The sequence below is a fragment of the Equus quagga genome, chromosome 19 (assembly GCF_021613505.1).
Source record: "Equus quagga isolate Etosha38 chromosome 19, UCLA_HA_Equagga_1.0, whole genome shotgun sequence".
NCBI classification, from domain to species: Eukaryota; Metazoa; Chordata; class Mammalia; order Perissodactyla; family Equidae; genus Equus; species Equus quagga.
The window spans coordinates 357,563-375,505 of record NC_060285.1 but is presented as its reverse complement, the minus strand read 5'-3'; the positions used below and the strand labels follow the sequence as shown (position 1 = coordinate 375,505).

The 17,943-nt window shown below is 43.9% G+C and overlaps 1 protein-coding gene across 6 annotated transcripts in view; it reads left to right on the top strand.

The window, feature by feature from the left end:
- The window catches only part of PPP6R2 (protein phosphatase 6 regulatory subunit 2), a 100,134-nt gene that overhangs the window by 444 nt on the left and 81,747 nt on the right, over positions 1 to 17,943 (top strand). The window lies entirely within an intron of this gene.

Here is a 17,943-nt window from a genome sequence, read left to right as displayed (position 1 = left end):
TCCCCCCGTCAGTGTCCACCTCCTGTCAGTGTCCCATCAGTGTCCACCCCTTCAGTGTCCCATCAGTGTCCACACCATCAGTGTCCCCCCTGTCAATGTCCACCCCATCAGTGTCCATCTCCTGTCAGTGTCTCCCCATCAGTGTCCACCTCCTGTCAGTGTCCCGTCAGTGTCCACCCCATCAGTGTCCACCTCCTGTCACTGCCTCTTGTCAGTGTCCACCCCCTCAGTGTCCACATCGTCTCTGCCCCCGTCGTTGTCCACCTCGTCAGTGTCCACCCCCGAGTGCCCACCCCATCAGTGTCCACCCCATCAGTGCCCTCCCCGTCAGTGTCCCACATGTCAGTGCCACCCCCGTGTCCCCCAAGGCAGTGTCCACTGCTTCCCCCACGTCCTCCCAGTCGGTCTCCCACATCAGTGGCCCCCAAGTGCCTTCCTGTCCTGTCAGTGTCACGTGAGTCAATGCCTCTCCTCCTTGTGAAGTGCCCTCGGCTCTTTCAGTGACCCTCACTCTGTTAGTGCCCTCCTTGTTAAGGTCCCTCCTCCGTTTTGTGCTGCCAGGTCCCCCATGTCAGTGCCCACCCCGTCTGTCCCCCTGTCGGTGCCCCCCTTGCCTGTCGAGGTCCCCGTCAGCCCTCCCCTTCCCCCTCCTCACTGCTTCCTCCCGCACCCCGTGCTGTTAGGGACCCTTCCCAGCAGTGCCCCCCACCTGCCAGTGCTGCACTCCTGCCTGTGGGACAGAGGACACTCCCCTCCCAGGGCCCCTGTAGTCACTCCCTGTCCACTCATTAACTGCTGTTCCTATCTGCCTTCTGTCCCCTCCCCCCAGGGACCTTCTTGGCCCCCTTGAATGCTGCCCCACCCGTCACTCTGATGTCTCCCACACACCCTCACCTGCCACTTTGTGTCCTGTGTAGCCTCACCACCTGCGCTGTCCGCCCACTTGTTGCTGCTGCTCCCTGCCCTGTCACTACCAGCTCAGCCGGTCTGTCACTTGGGCTTAGTTCTTGCCTCTCACCGCCCCCCGCCCCCAGTCTTATCACTGTACCTGTCTGTCTTGTCCTTGTGGCCTTCTCCAGCCTGTTACTCTTTGACCTTGCCTGTCACTTCCCCCATGACTTCTCCCTGCCATGCCCTTGGCCTTTTAGTGCCTGGACCATCACTGACTCTCTCAGCCGTTCGCCTCTGCTCCATGTCCCTTCCTTTCTGATTTCTCTTCCCTTTTGGCTTCTTTAACTCTCATGTTAGCTGAGCTCTAGAAGGTGAGAAGCTGCTAGCCATGAGAGGAATGGGGGGACAGAGCCTTCCAGGCTGAGGGGACAGCAAGTGCAAAGGCCCTGAGATGGACCTCCTCCAGGAACCTAGATAAGACCCATATGTGGCCAGGGCAATGGGGAGATAGATAAGAGCCCGGGCTAGAGTAGTGGCCTCCAGACATGCTGTTCCTTGCAGGTCGTGAGGGGACCTGGGCTGCAGATTGAGTGCCCTCATCAACATGGGGCATGCATAAGAGCCGGAGAGAGAAGGCTCTTTTGGGGGTCAAGCTGTTGGGACTTGCTGGTAGATTAGAAGAGGGGTTTGCGGGAAAGAGAGGACTGGGTAATTTCCAGGCTTCTTGATGAAACAAATGAGTGCACCATGGCGCTATGTACTGAGAGGGGGCCAGGTGGCGTGGTGGGCACGGGGAGTTACTACAGACTGGAGGTGGGAAGCCAGGCTCTCTCTCGGCCGAAAGTAGTGGAAGAAGTCTGTCACGTCCAGCGGTTGGCAAGAAGATAGCTCGCAGAAGAATTCGAGGCCCAGAGGAGAGGTCAGGCTGGAGGCGGATGGTCTCCGCATGGGGATAATGTGTAAAGCCTTGGGAATAGCTGCTTATTCACACATACAGCAGAACGGATCGATCACTTGTGTGCTGCTGTGTTAAATGCTTTATGTGAATGATTCCGTTTAATCCTCACAAGAACCCTAGGGTTTGGGAACTGTTGTTTCCTTGTTTTACAGAGGAAGAAACTGAGGGACACAACAAATAGGTGATAGAGCCAGGATTGTCCCCAGCAGGCTTACTAAAGCCTCCCCTCTCCCTGCCTTTGTTTTTGGTTAAGGAAAAGCCTAACTTTTAAAATACTGTTTAAAAAAATTTTTTTTTAAAGATTTTATTTTTCCTTTTTCTCCCCAAAGCCCCTCAGTACATAGTTGTGTATTCTAGTTGTGAGTGCCTCTGGTTGTGCCGTGTGGGACGCTGCCTCAGCATGGCCTGATGAGCGGTGCCAGGTCTGCACCCGGGATCTGAACCCGCAAAGCTCTGGGCCACTGAAGCAGAGCGCACAAACTTAACCACTTGGTCACGGGGCTGGTCCCCCAGGCACTTTTTAAAGTGCATTACCTATACCATCTTATTTATTCCTTTCTTTTTTAAACAAAGTGCTTTACCTTTTATTATCCTTTTATCCTTGTGAGATGTAGCATACATTTTGACATAAAGTGGATTTGTGACTTGTCCAGAATTTACTATAAACCGGAGAGTGAAAACCGGTGCTGAATTCTACATTTTGACATGTAGCCCAGTAATCATTTAATTCTTTTTTTTTTTTGGCTGAGGATTTTTGCCCTGAGCTAACACCTGTTGCCAGTCTTCCTCTTTTTGCTGAGGAAGGTTTGCCCTGAGCTAACATCTGTGCCAGTCTTCCTCTGTTTTGTATGTGGGTCTCCACCACAGTGTGGCCACTCATGGTTGGTGTAGGTCTACTCCAGGGATCCAAATCCAGGCGGCTGAAGTGGAGCACGTGTACTTCACTTGGCCATGGGGCTGGCTCCCATTTAATTCTTTTCTTTTTTTTTTTTTGAGGAAGATTATCCCTAAGCTAACATCTGCTGCCAGTCCTCCTCTTCTTGCTGAGGAAGACTGTCCCTGAGCTAACATCCGTGGCCATCTTCCTCTACTTTATATGTGGGACTCCTACCACAGCATTGCTTGTCAAGCAGTGCCATGTCCGTACCTGGGATCCAAACAGGCAAACCCTGGGCTGCCGAAGCGGAACATGTGAAGTTAACCACTGTGCCACTGGGCTGGCCCCCCATTTAGTTCTTAAAACAACTTGCAGCTGGCCCAAGCGGGGGCCAGCGGTTAAGTTCACATGTTCTGCTTCAGCAGCCCCGGGTTCGCTGGTTCAGATCCTGGCCGTGGACCTACACATCGCTTGTCAAGCCATGCTGTCGCAGGTGTCCCACATATAAGTAGAGGAAGATGGGCATGGATGTTAGCTCAGGGCCAGTCTTCCTTAGCAAAAAGAGGAGGATTGGCAGCAGATGTTAGCTCAGGGCTAATCATCCTCAAAAAAACCCAAAAAACAACTTAATGAGGTAGTTACTCTTAGTATTCCTGTTAATATTCATATGAGAACACTGGGGCACAAACAAATTAAATTACATACCCAAGGCCACAGTAAATAAATGGGAGAGTCAGGTGGTCAGACTCCAGAGCTTATCCCTTTCGCTGTTGCCTCCTGTGGGTGCTCATGCACGTGGTAATCTGAACTCAGAATAAGATTCAGAAGGTACCAAAGTGTGGGTGGTGAAGGCGGTCTCATTCTTACCCTGTCCCTCACCATCCTCTTCCTCTTGGAAGTCACATCATATCCATATACAGCAAGCAGCCCTCTTCTTTTTAACACAGAATATACAATCTTTTATTTCTTTAAAAATGTTCCACTTTAAAATTTAAAATTATTTAAAATTTAAAATTATTTAAGAATTTAAAGCTATTGAAGAACATTTTACACCCAATGAAATGTACAGATCTTAAGTATATAAGTTTGATGAATTTTAACAAAGGTACACACCAGTGTGTCCATCACTCATGTCAGTATATAGAACATTTTATCACCCCTCAAAGTTTCATGTGTCCCTTTTCAGTTACAACAGGCCCCCCCCAATCCCAAGGCAACCATTGCTCTGATTTCTATCATTATAAATTAATTTTGCAGGTCGTCAAACTTCATATAAATGGAATTGTAAAGTGTATACTCTTTTGTGTCTATTTTTACTCAATGTAATGTTTTTGAGATTTGTTGATTTTGAAGCTGTCCCTGTAGTTTGTGCTTTTTATTTGTGTAATTTTCTTTTGTGTGAAAATATCTTAATTTATTTCTCTCTTGTTGATGGACATTTGGTTTGCTTTTGCTCTTTGGCTATTATATCTAAAGTCACTGAGATTCTTGTACATGTTTTGTGGACATATGTTATTTCTTTGGAGTATGTATCTAGGAGTAGAATTTCTCAGTCATAGTATAGATGTATGTTTAACTGTTTTAGAGACTGGCAAACGGTTTTCCAAACTGGTACCATTTTACACTCCCGCCAGTAATATATAAGAGTTCCTGTTTCTCCACATCCATGTCAATGCTTGATATTGTCAGTCTTTTTAATTTTAGCCATTCAGGTGGTAGTGGTATCTCTGTGTGGCTTTAATTTGCATTTCTCTGATGAATAACAGTGGTGAACAACTTTTCATGTGCTTGTTGACCATTTGTATATCTCTTGTGAAGTGTCAGGTCTTTTGCCCACATTTTATTCATTTTTAGGAGTTTTAAAAAGTATCTATTTTGGTTATGTCTTTTATGATGTATGTGTATGTGTCTGTACCTATAGAGTGGGGAGATTGGGGGAAGTGGGAGGAGGAGAGGAAGTGAGGAGTGAATATTTTTTCCTATCTTATGATTTGCCTATTTGTTTTTTATGGTGTTTTTTCATGAACAGAACATTTTAATTTGAGTGATGTTAAAATTTGTGAATATTTTTCTTTTAGGTTTCTTATGTGTCCTAAGAAAATTTTGCTTGCACTCAGGTTATGAAGACACTGTCCTTTTTTGTTTTTTTATAGAAGCTTTATGTGGTAACTTTTATATTTAGGATTATGATTCATCCCTTTATTTTTAATAGTTTTATTGAGATACAATTGATGTATAATAAACTACATGTTTATAGTGTAAAATTTGACAATTTTTTTTTAAAGATTTTGTTTCTCCTTTTTTCTCCCCAAAGCCCCCCGGTACATAGTTGTATATACTTTTTTTTGAAACTGTCTTTTTTTTTTTAAAGATTTTATTTTTTTCCTTTTTCTCCCCAAAGCCCCCCGGTACATAGTTGTATACTCTTTGTTGTGGGTCCTTCTAGCTGTGGCATGTGGGACGCTGCCTCAGCATGGTTTGATGAGCAGTGCCATGTCCGCGCCCAGGATTCGAACCAACAAAACACTGGGCGGCCTGCAGCAGAGCACACGAAGTTAACCACTTGGCCACAGGGCCAGCCCCAGTAGTTGTATATTTTTAGCTGTGAGTCCCTCTAGCTGTGGCATGTGGGATGCCACCTCAGCATGGCCTGATGAGCAGTTCCGTGTCTGCACCCAGGATCCAAACTGGTGAAATCCTGCGCTGCTGAGACAGAGTGCGCAAACTTAATCACTCTCCCACAGGGCTGGCCCCAAATTTGACAATTTTTGACACAAATATACACCTGTGAAATCATCACCACAGTCAAGATAGTGAACAAATCTATCACTCCAAATTTCCTTATGCCGCTTTGGGACCCCTCCATCTCCGAGTAAATACTGATATCTTTTCTGAATGATCTATCTTGGGTTATATTTTGTGTGAGGTAGAATCAGGGTACATTTTCCCTCCCATGTGGATTGTATAATCATTCTAGTATCATTTGTTGAAAAGACTCTTTTCTCTGTTTAATTGCATTGGAGCTTTTGTTGAAAATTAATTGAACATGTGCGTACAGCTTTTTTCTGGGCTTTCTGTTATGTTCTATTAGTCTATTTTTCTATCCTACACCACCACCACACTGTCTTAATTACTGTAACTTTTTTTTTTTGAGGAAGATTAGCCCTGAGCTAACTGCTGCCAATCCTCCTCTTTTTGCTGAGGAAGGCTGGCCCTGAGCTAGCATCCATGCCCATCTTCCTCTGCTTTATATGTGGGACGCCTACCACAGCATGGCTTGCCACGCGGTGTCGTGTCCACACCCGGGATCCGAACCAGCGAACCCCGGGCCGCCGAAGTGGAACGTGCGCACTTAACTGCTACGCTGCCGGGCTGGCCCCTTAATTACTGTAACTTAGTGATGAGTCTTGAAATCAAGTAGTATAAGACCTCCAGCTTTATTCCTTAACAAAATTGTCTTGCTAGTTTTAGAATAAACGCTTTAATTTGTACAGAAATTTTTGCTGGGAGTTTGGTTGGGATTACGTTGAATCTATAGCTCAGTTTCAGAATTCACTTATTAACATTGAGTCTTCTGATCTGTGCACATGGTATCTCTCTCCATTTATTTAAGTCATCTTTAATTTTTCTCAGCAGTGTTTTGTAGTTTTCAGTATGACTGCACTTTTTTTCATTCAGTATATTTGTAGGTATTTGATGTTTTTGATATTTAAAATACTTTAAAATTGTGTTTCAGTTATTTGTTGTTAGTATACAAAAACACAGTTGGTTTGTAATACTGATGTATATCATGTATCCTGCAACTTTGCTCAATTCACTTATCAGTTCTCTTTCTTTTTACACTTATCAATTCTCATGATGTATTTATATATCCCTTTGGATTTTCTATCTACGTAACCATATCATCTGTGAATAAAGACAATTTTACTTTTCCTTTCTAATTGTTATGCCTTTTATTTCTTGCTTTGTTGTACTGGCTGGAACCTCTAATACAGTGTTGAGTAGAAGTGGTGATAGTGGGCCTTCAGTGGTTGAGGAAGTTGCCTGCTAGTCCTATTTGGTGGAGTGTTTTTACCATGAAAGAGTGTTGGATTTTGTCTTGCCTTTTCTGCATCTATTGAGATGAACATTTGGTTTCTGCCCTTATCCTATTGATATGATGTGTTATAGTTGATTCCAAGCACTGAACCTTGCCCCAGTCAGCCCTCACACCCGCTCTAGGAGGTCAGTGGTATTTTTATCCCTGTCTGTAGGGACACCCCAAGGCACAGGGAGCCGAGTGCCTCCGTCCTAGGGCTCACAGATAGCATACTCTCCTGCTGTGTGCCTGCCCACGCCATCTCGCTGGCTCATGGTTGGCACTGGCAGAGTCAGAGTCTTTCAGGACCTGTCTTCTCTGCTAGAGATCAGGCTCTTTGGACGGGACTGTGTGTGTCTCATTCTGTCTCTTCATTTGTTGCTGAATAGACTCATCTGGTGTTCTCTCGGGGCTGCTGTCCACATTCACATCTTTTGGAATTCCTCTTCAGGAATTTGACTCTCAGCTGTCAGGCCATTGACTGCTCCATTTTTTTTGGTAAGATTTAATTTACATACCATAAAATCCACCCTTTTAAAGTGTACACTTCACTGGCTTTTAGTATATTCACAAGATTGTACAGCCATCACCAGGAGCTAACTTAGAACATTTATCACCCCAGAGAGGACCCACTGACACTCTGGATTTGAAGACTTGCCCTCCCTCTTGGGCTTGCACTAACCTGCCCCATCCCTTCCTTGGCTCTGCCGGGTGGCCCTCCCTGGACCGGTTCAGTCCTAGGTGGTACTTTCATGTTGTCTCCCTCCATGTTGATCATTCCTTTTGTATCTTCTTGATACCGCCTTCTTTTCTTTATTACTGGGCCAGAATCTGGTACTGTGTGGAGATTGAGAACATGGACTTTGCTGTCAGCCAACCTGAGTTCAAGTTCTAGGACTGACATTTATTATCCTTGTGTCCGTAGGCTAGTCCTGTAATTATCGAGGCCTTTGCCTTTTAACCTGTGAACTGGGCCTCGTGGTAAACTAACTGCCGCACTGAGTTGTGCTGGGATCACACAGTATCTGCACACAGTAAGGTGTCTGTAAAAACCTCTCTTGTTCTCTTTCTTGTGGCAGGTGTAACCCTGAAGCCAGAGTGCCTTGGCTTAGTTCTTTTGTCTTCTTTTTGGACTGAGCTCTGTTCATTGCCCCAGTTTCCACACTGGTGCTTGTTGGGGCTTTTTTCTCCCTATTTGGCAATGCTTTTTAGTTGCCTATCTCCAGTTATTTTTCCTTCAAGAGTTTTGGCCCAGGATATGCCCAGCCCTGCCTGCTCTTGGTTCTGGTTCTCCCAGGAGGACAGTGTTGGGAACAAATGCAATGTAGGCACTGTGTGTTGTCTGTTGTGGTGGGGCAGATGCACACTGGGCCTTGCTGTGGTGTGTCTCTGATTCCCTATAGTTGATTCCTTTCCTCCGTGTGCTATCTAGGGAGGTGTCTGGTGTTGGCCACTGTCCTAGACTGGTGGTGGCAGTCATTATAGCTCTCTGTCACGGAGTCACATTTTTACCTGCATTACATGTGCATTGGGCACTTGCTCAATATTTCAGAGCTAGTCAGTGACAGAAGCTGGACTTCACGCTGGGGCCTTTGAGGTTGTAGAGCACCTGCTATGGTCAGGGCTGCTGCCTGGATGGGTTCTTTGTCTGCTTGGGGGTCTGTGTTTGTCTCCAGGAGGGAACAGTAGGGCTGGAGCGCTTAGCACAGGTGAGGAGGGTGTGTGCTTACAATGCTGGCCAGCTCTGTCCTTCACTGGGAGAGAGCTGCTGTGATTACTAGCAATAAGCAGATGGTAAGTTTTCGGTTTTCATGTAGAGTCGTCTCTTCATCCTACCAAACAGCCAGGAGGAAGCTCTTGAGAAAACCAGGAGACAGTGACAGCCCTCTCAGGCCTGACAGAGCTCTTGCTCAGGGTGTCTGGTGGGGCTGTGTGTTGAAGTCATCTTTCTGAGACTTTGGTGGGAGACCAGCTGAGCTCCACTGCTGGGAGGAGAAACGCTGCCTTGGGAGCCTGAAGCCCTAGGAGTGTGCAACCACATAAGCAGGCTGTTCTTGGGATGGTGACACTTGAACTAACTGCCAGTATGCTCCAGGTGCAGGGTGGATGCTCTATATGTGGGTCTCATCTTATCCTTACAGTTCCCAGAAGGCAGGATGGAGTCTGGGGTGTGGACACGAAAGCAGGGGGGCTCTCTGGCAGAGCCACTGTTGACCAGAGGATGCATTTTGCTTGACCTTTAGACTTTTGGTCCACATAGTGTTAAAAAAATTAAATTAGTTATCAACATTTGAAGACATGAGGATTTAAAAAAATCTGGATTTCTGGTTTCTTGTAGAAATTGGCAGGTGTATTCCCTTGCCCTGTGTCCCTGTAGGTGGCTAGAGTGGGTCTGTCCTTGCTCCCTCAATTGGACTCATGCCTGTGCTGCTGGCTTCTCTCCATCTGCTGTCTTCTCTTCCTAGCTCACTTCCTTCCGCTGATACCTTGCCCAGAACTGTAGCCCTTTGAATTGCAGCCCTTGCGTTGGGATGTGGTAGAAGAACTGGATATCAGGTAACTGGGCGCTTTCCTATTGCCACAATAAGAAGGCCCTTGCTCCAGAGGTATAATGGTTTAGGATATTCCCTTTAGAGTGGAGCTAGCTTCGTTTTTGTTTTGTTTTGTTTTTGGGTTTTTGTTTGTTTTCCAAGGAAGATTAGCCCTGAGCTAACATCTGCCAATCCTCCTCTTTTTTCTGAGGAAGACTGGCCCTGAGCTAACATCCGTGCCCATCTTACTTTATACATGGGACGCCTACCACAGCATGGCTTGCCACGCAGTGCCATGTCCGCACCCAGGATCCCTACCAGTGAACCCCAGGCCACCGAAGCGGAATGTGCGCACTTACCTGCTGCGCCATCAGGCGGGCCCCTAGCTTTGTTTTTAAAAAATTCCTCCCCATCTTTCTGGCATCTGGAGTTAGCCTAGGCTGTGGTTTCCTGATCTCTGACTACAACACTCATGCAAGGCTTATTCCCCTGAAAGATTCTCCACTTTTTCTTGGCCCTTCTTCATGGGGGCACCTACCAGCGTCAGGAGCTGGGAACCTGCAGGGAGGAGAGGCAGCTGGTCCAGCTGTCTGCAGCTGCTCCTTAGTCAGCATGCTGACCCTATCCTGCTCTCTGCTCTTGGAGATGCGCTGGGCTGGGGAGGAGTCTGACTTCACAGCATTCACACTGGCACTTGTTTTGGGATCCAGTTTCTTTCTGGGGTTTCCCCATCAGTTTGCTCCTATTTATTTATTTTGCTAGAAGATGTTTTCCTCTAGAATTTCAAATTTGTTTTCATATATTTATATATATTATTCTCTAGTAGATTTTAAGAAATGAATTTTAATTGTTAAAGTAGTAAATATATGAGGCTTCTAATTAAAAAATCTATTCTTACCTGCAGCCCTCCCCCTCCCCTAGAAGCAACTGTTTTTGAACTCATAGCTATTTAATTCTGATAGTTACTTCCATAAATTAATAATGATAAAAAATAATAGCAGCTAACATGTATTAAGGGCTTTTCATGTATCAAGTGTTGTTCTAAGACCTTTACATTGACTTCTCCTTTTAATTCTCACTGTAAGTATATGAGGGAGGTGTTGTTATCTGCCTTTTACAGATGAGGAAACTGAAGCACAGAGAGAGGCTAACTGACTTGCTCAAGGTCTCATCTTTTTTCTTTTTTCCATTGTGGTAAAATAGACATAATGTAAAATTTACCATGTTAACCATTTTTAGGTATACAGTTCGGTGGTATTAAGTACTTTCACATTGTTGTGCAACCATCTCCACCATCCATCTCCAGAACTTTTTCATCGTCCCAAACTGAAACTCTGTCCCATTAAACACTAACTCCTCATCCCTCCTCCCTGAGCCCCTGGCACCCACCATTCTACTTTCTGTCTGCGGATTTGACGACTCTAGGGACCTCATATAAGTGGAATCATATGGTATTTGTCTTTTTTGTAACTGGCTTATTTCACTTAGCATAATGTCCTCAAGTTTCATTCATATAGAGTGTGTCAGAGCTTCCATCCCTTTTAAGGCTAAATAATATTACATTGTATGTATAGACCACATTCATCTATTGATGGATATTTGGGTTACTTGCATCTTATATTGTCACGTTCTTTCTTTATATGGTCACAGAAAGACCCTCTTGGGCATCCTGTTATATGAACTGAATTGTGTTCCCCCCAAATTCATGTGGGGAAGCCCTAACCCTCAATGTGATTGTATTTGGAAATGGGGCTTTAGAAGGTAATTAAGGTTAAATGAGGTCACATAGTTGAGATCCTAATCCTGTGGCCTTAAGAGAAAGAGAGAGATCGTGCTCTCTTTCCGCGTGCACACACTTAGGAAAGGCTGTGTGAGGACACAGCGAGACGGCAGCCAGCCACAAGCTGGGAACAGGGCTCTCACCAGAACCCAACCATGCTGGCATCCTAATCTTAGACTTCCACCCTCCAGATCTGTGAGGAAATAAATTTCTGGTTGTTTAAGCCCCCAGTCTTCTGGTATTGTGTTGTTGGAGTCTGAGCTGAGATATCCTGTTTCTCCCTGGTAAGAATCAAGGAAAAGTTTGCAAGAGTGGAGATGATCCTGAATAGTTATTAAAATAGGGTCCTTTTTGACCCACCTTGGAGATTTGTTGGTTAGCTGGAGCCCTCGCCTATGGAATGGAGGTGTCTTACTTTGCCTCCTGACCATGGGCCTTGGCTTCGAGAGAAGTTTTCAGGCCCAGGAAGTGATTAGGGATGGATGCCCATGGCCCTCTGCCTGCCTCACTCTTAGGGAAAAGAGGATGTCATTATTTGAGGGTCAGACTCTGGGCTCAGCTCAGTTAACCTTTGGACCTGGTGCAATTTCCCGTTGGGGGACCGTGCAGTACCTGTGTCCTCTACCATTAGACAGCCTGACCGACCACCTGTTGTCATGAAGCAACATCTCTTTCATTCCTCTGCTGTCTGACACTTCCACTGCTTGACTATTTCCTGGTGATGATTTGTGAAAATCCTCCCGGGACTGATTCACCAGGGAGCCCCACCCAGTTTGGGTGACGTCCTAGAAAACCTTCAAATGTCCCCATTTCCGGGCATTGGTTAGACATGGAGGAAGCTGGAGGAATCTGGCCTCCCATATCCAGGGCAGGCCATATCTTTGGGCATTTGGCAGGGGCTGGTCTGCATAGCAGGGGCAATGGTTGTCTTGTTTTAGATTTGGTGATCTCCCTTTAAAGATCCCCCAAGCCTCTTAGAAGGTGACTCAGTAGGGCAGACTTTTCTGACTTGGGTAATTACACACACACATCTCCTACACACCTGCACAAATAGAGATAATTATAACAAACCTCTATGTACCCATTACTCAGCATCAACAATTATCAACACTTTGCTAATCTTGTTTTGCATCTCTCTCCTCCTCCCAATCTTTTTTTTCCTGGTGTTTTAAAAACTAAATTGCAGAAGTCATGAAAGCATGCTGGTTCACCTGCAAGTCTCAGGTCCACATTCAGCTTTTCCTAGTTGCCTAAAAAATGTCTTCTGTAATTGGTTTGTTTGAGCCAAGGTCCAACTATCACATTTCATTGTATGTCTCTTAAATTCCTTATTCTTACAATAGCCTCCACCTCCCATTTTTTTTTTTATGTTTTCTTCTTTTTTTTTTTTTTTGTTAATGGACATTTATTTATTTATTTATTAAAGATTGGCACCTGAGCTAACAACTGTTGCCAATCTTTTTTTTTTTCTTCTGCTTTTTCTCCCCAAATCCCTCTAGTATATAGTTGTATATTTTAGTTGTGGGTCCTTCTAGTTGTCGCATGTGGGACGCCGCCTCAGCCTGGCCTGATGAGTAGTGCCATGTCCGCGCCCAGGTTCCGAACTGGTGAAACCCCAGGCCACCAAAGTGGAGCATGCGAACTTAACCACTCAGCCCCGGGGCTGGCCCCTATTTATTTATTAAATATTTGCTTAATTTTTTTTTGTTTGCAGTGACATTGGTTTATAGCATTGTATGAATTTTGTGTGTACATCATAATATATTTCAAATTCTATGTAGATTACATCATGTTCACCACCTGGCCCCTGCTTTTCTCTGTCATTCATTTGTTGGAGAAATTGGGTTATTTGTCCTGTAACCTCTCCCACATTCTGCGTTTGACTGGTTTGCTTCCTTTTCTATTATTTAACTTGTTCCTTCTTCTCTCATACAGTATTTCCAGTAAAGAGATAGTTACATCTGACAGTGTGATTAGATTTAGGCACAGTTTTCTTAGGTAGGAAAAATGAACAGGTGATCTGATGGGTTTTAATGTAATATCCACAGGAGACTTGGATTTTGTAACATTGTCCATTTTATATACATTTCAGACCTTTAATATCTTTGTTAAGTATTTGTGAAAAGAAATTTTGACCTAGGGTGGGTTGGCCATCCTTATTTCATTAAACCTTAGGGATGTTTTTCCAGATGGAAATTTCTTCCTTCAGATTTTAGTTCAGTTCTCTGACAAAACAGACTGATTTATCTTCCTAGTGTGTGATGTCTGCTTAGATGTTAGGACATTTTAAAAATTCTATCTACTTTTCCTTACTGGGCTTCCTCCAGTAGCTGTTGGAGAATGGGAGAATTGCTTCCCTTTGGCTTATTACTCTATAGACAAGTATATTAAGCTAAATAGAAAAGGTTTAAAGAAAACAAAAACAAAATCTAGCTAGTGGTACAGAGTGGTAGCACCTGGGACACATTTTGGGGGAAATATCACATCTGCCTTTCCTGGAGACAGGATCATAGATCATAGTCCTGTTTATCATAGACCTTAGGATGGGTATATATATATTTTTTCTGCTTTATCTCCCAAAATCCCCCCTGTACATAGTTGTATATCTTAGTTGTAGGTCCTTGTAGTTGTGGAGGATATTTTATATTATTCTCTTTTATTTTAACTCTTCTGTAATCCAAATCATGAAATAATTACTCCAAATAAATCAAGGATCACAGTGTAGAAAATGAAACTATATGAGTACTAGAAGAAAACAAAGGTGAATTTCTTTATAACCTGGGATTGGGAAAAGCTTTTCTAACTGTGACTCAGAATCCAGAAGCAGTAAAAGAAGGTTGATAACTATATTGAGATACCATTTCTTGCTTACCATATATTGGTAGAGTGGCCAACCGTCCTGGTTTGCCCAGGACTGTCCCAGTTTTAGCATTGAAAGTCTTGTGTCCTGAGAAACCCCTAAGTCCTCAGCAGACTGGCTTTAAGTATTGGCAAAAATCCCAAAGTTTAACCATTTGTTTTTTTGACCAGGCTGTGTTGAAACTGGCTATACTCTTGCCAGTAGGAATGCAAAATGGTACAGCGCCTCTGGAGGAGGATTTATCTGTGTCTTGCATATTTATATATGCATCTGTCCTTTGACCCAGCAATCTCAGATCTGCTAAGAATCTGTGTTAAAGAGATGCTGGCAAAAATAGGAAATGACTTATGCAGGAGCCTGTTCATTGCAGAATTATTTGTAATAGCAAAACACTAGAAACAACCCACGTGTCCCTCACTAGGGGTAAGTCTGCATAATGGAGTACTGTACAGCTGTCACAAGGAGTGGGAGTGGTTGGTGATATGATTCAGGTCAGGACAGTGGTTTGCACCTTTGGGGACATGAGGAGTACTTCCGGGTAATCCAGTTCCTTGAACTGAATAGTGGTTGCATAGATGGGTTTATTTTGTGAAAATTCAGTGAGCTGTTCACTTATGATTTGTGTACTTTTCTGTAGTATATTTAAAGTCAGTAAAAATGTTTACTAAAAGAAAAGAGTAAGGAAGATCTCTATGAAAAAAGCAAGGTAGTATTTGTATTTTGTTACCTTTGGTACAGAAAGGTTGGAAGGAATATGAGAAAAAGTATATATTTACAGTGAAACAATAAATCGGAAAATTAATAAAAATAGTTATTGAAAGGAAAGGAGCGTTATGAGGGGACAGGGATGGGGTAAGACTTCTGTGAGGTACTTTCTTATGAGATTCTTTTGCGAATTTTGGAAAATTTCTGGCTGTAATTTCTTCATGAATTTTTGTATCCTATTCTCTAATGTTCCTGTGGAATTTCAGTTACAGGAATGGTAGACCACTTAATACTGTCCCTCAGGTCGCTGAGGTTCTGTTCATTTTCTGCCTCTTCAGATTGGATGGTTTCTGTTGCTCTGGCTTAGGTTCACTGACTTTCTTTTTCAGTCTCCAATTTTTTTTTGCCAATCCATTATATATTTTTATCTCAGATATTGTACTTTTCAGTTCTAGGATAGTCATTTGTCTTTCTGCTTAGTTTCCATTTCTTTCCTGAGATTCTGTCTTGCCTTTTTTTTGCTGGGAAAGATTTGCCTGAGCTAACATCTGTCCCCGATCTCCCTCTCTTCCCCCCTACCCCCCACCGAAGCCCCAGTATGTAGTTGTGTATTCTAGTTGTAGGTCATTCTAGTTCTTCTATGTGAGCTGCCCACACAGCATGGTTACTGACAGATGGGTGGTGTGGTTCTGTGCCCAGGAACTGAACCCAGGCCATTGAAGTGGAGTGAGCCGAACTTTAACACTAGGCCATCAGGGCTGGCTCAGAGATTCTTTCTTTTCACTCATTATTATCATCTTTTCCTTTAAGTCCTTGAATATATTTATTATTGCTTTAAAGTCCGTTTCGGCTAATTCTGCCATCTGAGACATCTTGGGGTCTTTTTTTTTTTTTTTTTTGAGGAAGATTAGCCCTGAGCTAACATCTGCCTCCAATCCTCTTCTTTTTTTGCTGAGGAAGACTGGCCCTGAGCTAACATCTGTGCCCATCTTCCTCTGCTTTATATATGGGACACCTGCCACAGCATGGCTTGACAAGTGGTGCCATGTCTGCACCTGGGATCTGAACGAGCGAACCCCAGGCTGCTGAAGCAGAATGTGCGAACTTAACTGCTGTGCCCCCAGGCTGGCCCCTCTTGGGATCTGTTTTTAATAGCTGTTTTTTAATTTAAAAAAGTAAGTCACATTTTTCTGCTGCTTTATTTAAAATTTTTGTTTTTTAAAGATTGGCACCTGAGCTAACATCTGTTGCCAGTCTTGTTATTCTTTTTCCTTCTCTTCCCAAAGCCCCCCCAGTACATAGTTGTATGTTCTAGTTGAGAATGCCTCTGGTTGTGCTCTGTGGGGTGACACCTCAGCATGGCTTGATGAGCAGTGCCACGTCCACACCCAGGATCCCAACTGGTGAAACCCTGGGCCACTGAAGTGGAGCGTATGAACTTAATCACTCAGCCATGGGCCTGGCTCCTATGCTGCTTTATATGTCTAATAATTTTTTATTAATGTTGGTATTTGGAATGTGGTCTTGAGTTTTGTTCTGGCAGATAGTTAAATTACTGGAGGATCATCTTGGTCCTGTCGAGCTTTGTTTTGTTGTTTGTTGGAGTGGGTTTGTTTTGGTTTTGAACTTAGTCTTTCGGTATGGCCTTTGCTCAGGTTATAACTTTTACTCTGCAGGTTTGGCCTTACTGATGTCCCAGCTCAGTGCCCAAGGGTGCTCTGCAAGGTTCTCCATCCTACCTGGATTGGAACCCAGTGCCTCCCAGGCTGCAGGACATCCAGCGTCTTTGTTCAGCTCTCAGCCCCACTGCTCTCAGTTCGGTGGGTCTGTGGGGCTGGAATACCTGTTATATAGTTTTGACACAGAACCGTATAAATATTTTACATAAGTAAAAAACAAAGTTAAACCAAAAACAATAACAAAAAAACAATCCCCCCCCCCAACTGAACATAAATACATACAAATGAACCTAACTACATCAAGTTGATGGCATAATCAGATGGGAAATAAATTACTTCGAGTGAAGAGGAGGAAAATAGTTTTGAAATTTATTCAGTGGTTTTTTGTTAGTAGTAACTGTTATTTTGAAACAGTTGCATCTATGTTGTAAGTTAAAGCAAATTGGTAACTATGTAAATCTTATTAATAAAGGAGATTTGCAACAGAACCCTGAACTATTTAGGGTCCACATTTCAAGCTCTAATTCTTCTGGCTAGTGTAGACTAGCCAGGCTGTTAACTGAGTAAGCATGAAGGAGGGCATCAATAATCATAATGGAAATGCAAATTAAATGAGAATTCCACTTCAGTCCCATCAGAATAGCAAATGTGAAAAAGTCTGACCATACCGAGGGTAGACAGATAGGGGAAAGAGGAATACTTTTGCAAGCATGTGGGCGTGTGCATTGATTTAGTAAAGGACATCGGAGAGTAAGTGAGTAATAGCTACTAAACTTGAAAGTATCTGTCTTGTGACACAGCCCTTCCACTTCCAGGCGAATAAAAGGTGAGAAACACTCACTATGCAAAAGGATGCATATTCAGAATGTTGAGGGCAATCTTGTTTGTGATAAATGATGAACCAGAAACAACCTAAAAGTACCTCAATAGAGAAATGGGTAAAAAACACCTCTTCATATAAAGGAATAGTGTCTACCATGTTTAAAATGAAAGAATTAAAACTACCTGTATCAATATAGATAATTTTCAAAAATATAAAGTTGAGGTGACATCAGCATCATGGTGGAGTGAGTTGTCCTGGTAATCTCTCCCCTCCAACATACAACAAAAAGGTTATTCACACTCCAACAGAGGACATCCAAACACGACACAAATAACATTGGAGAGGGACCGGCCCCAGGGCGAGTGGTTAAGTTCATGTGCTCTGCTTTGGCAGCCCAGGGTTCTGCTGGTTTGGATCCTGGGTGCGGACATGGCACCGCTCATCAAGCCATGCTGAGGTGGCGTCCCACATGCCACAACTAGAAGGACCCACAACTAAAAAAATATACAGCTGTGTACTGGGGGGCTTGGGGAGAAGAAGGAAAAAAATAAAATCTTTAAAAGACATCAGAGAGCCACAGAGCCATATGATGAAGGACAGAGAGGCTGGAACCCTCCTTGGAGGAGGTGGAATGGGGTAAGAGAAAAATTCGCTTCCTCTCCTGAGACTGAGATCAAGGACAACGGGAGGCCTTCGAGAGGGAAGGAACAGGGGAGTGGACATTCGTTTGCGGGAACATCAAGGATCCCTGGTGGGCCCTT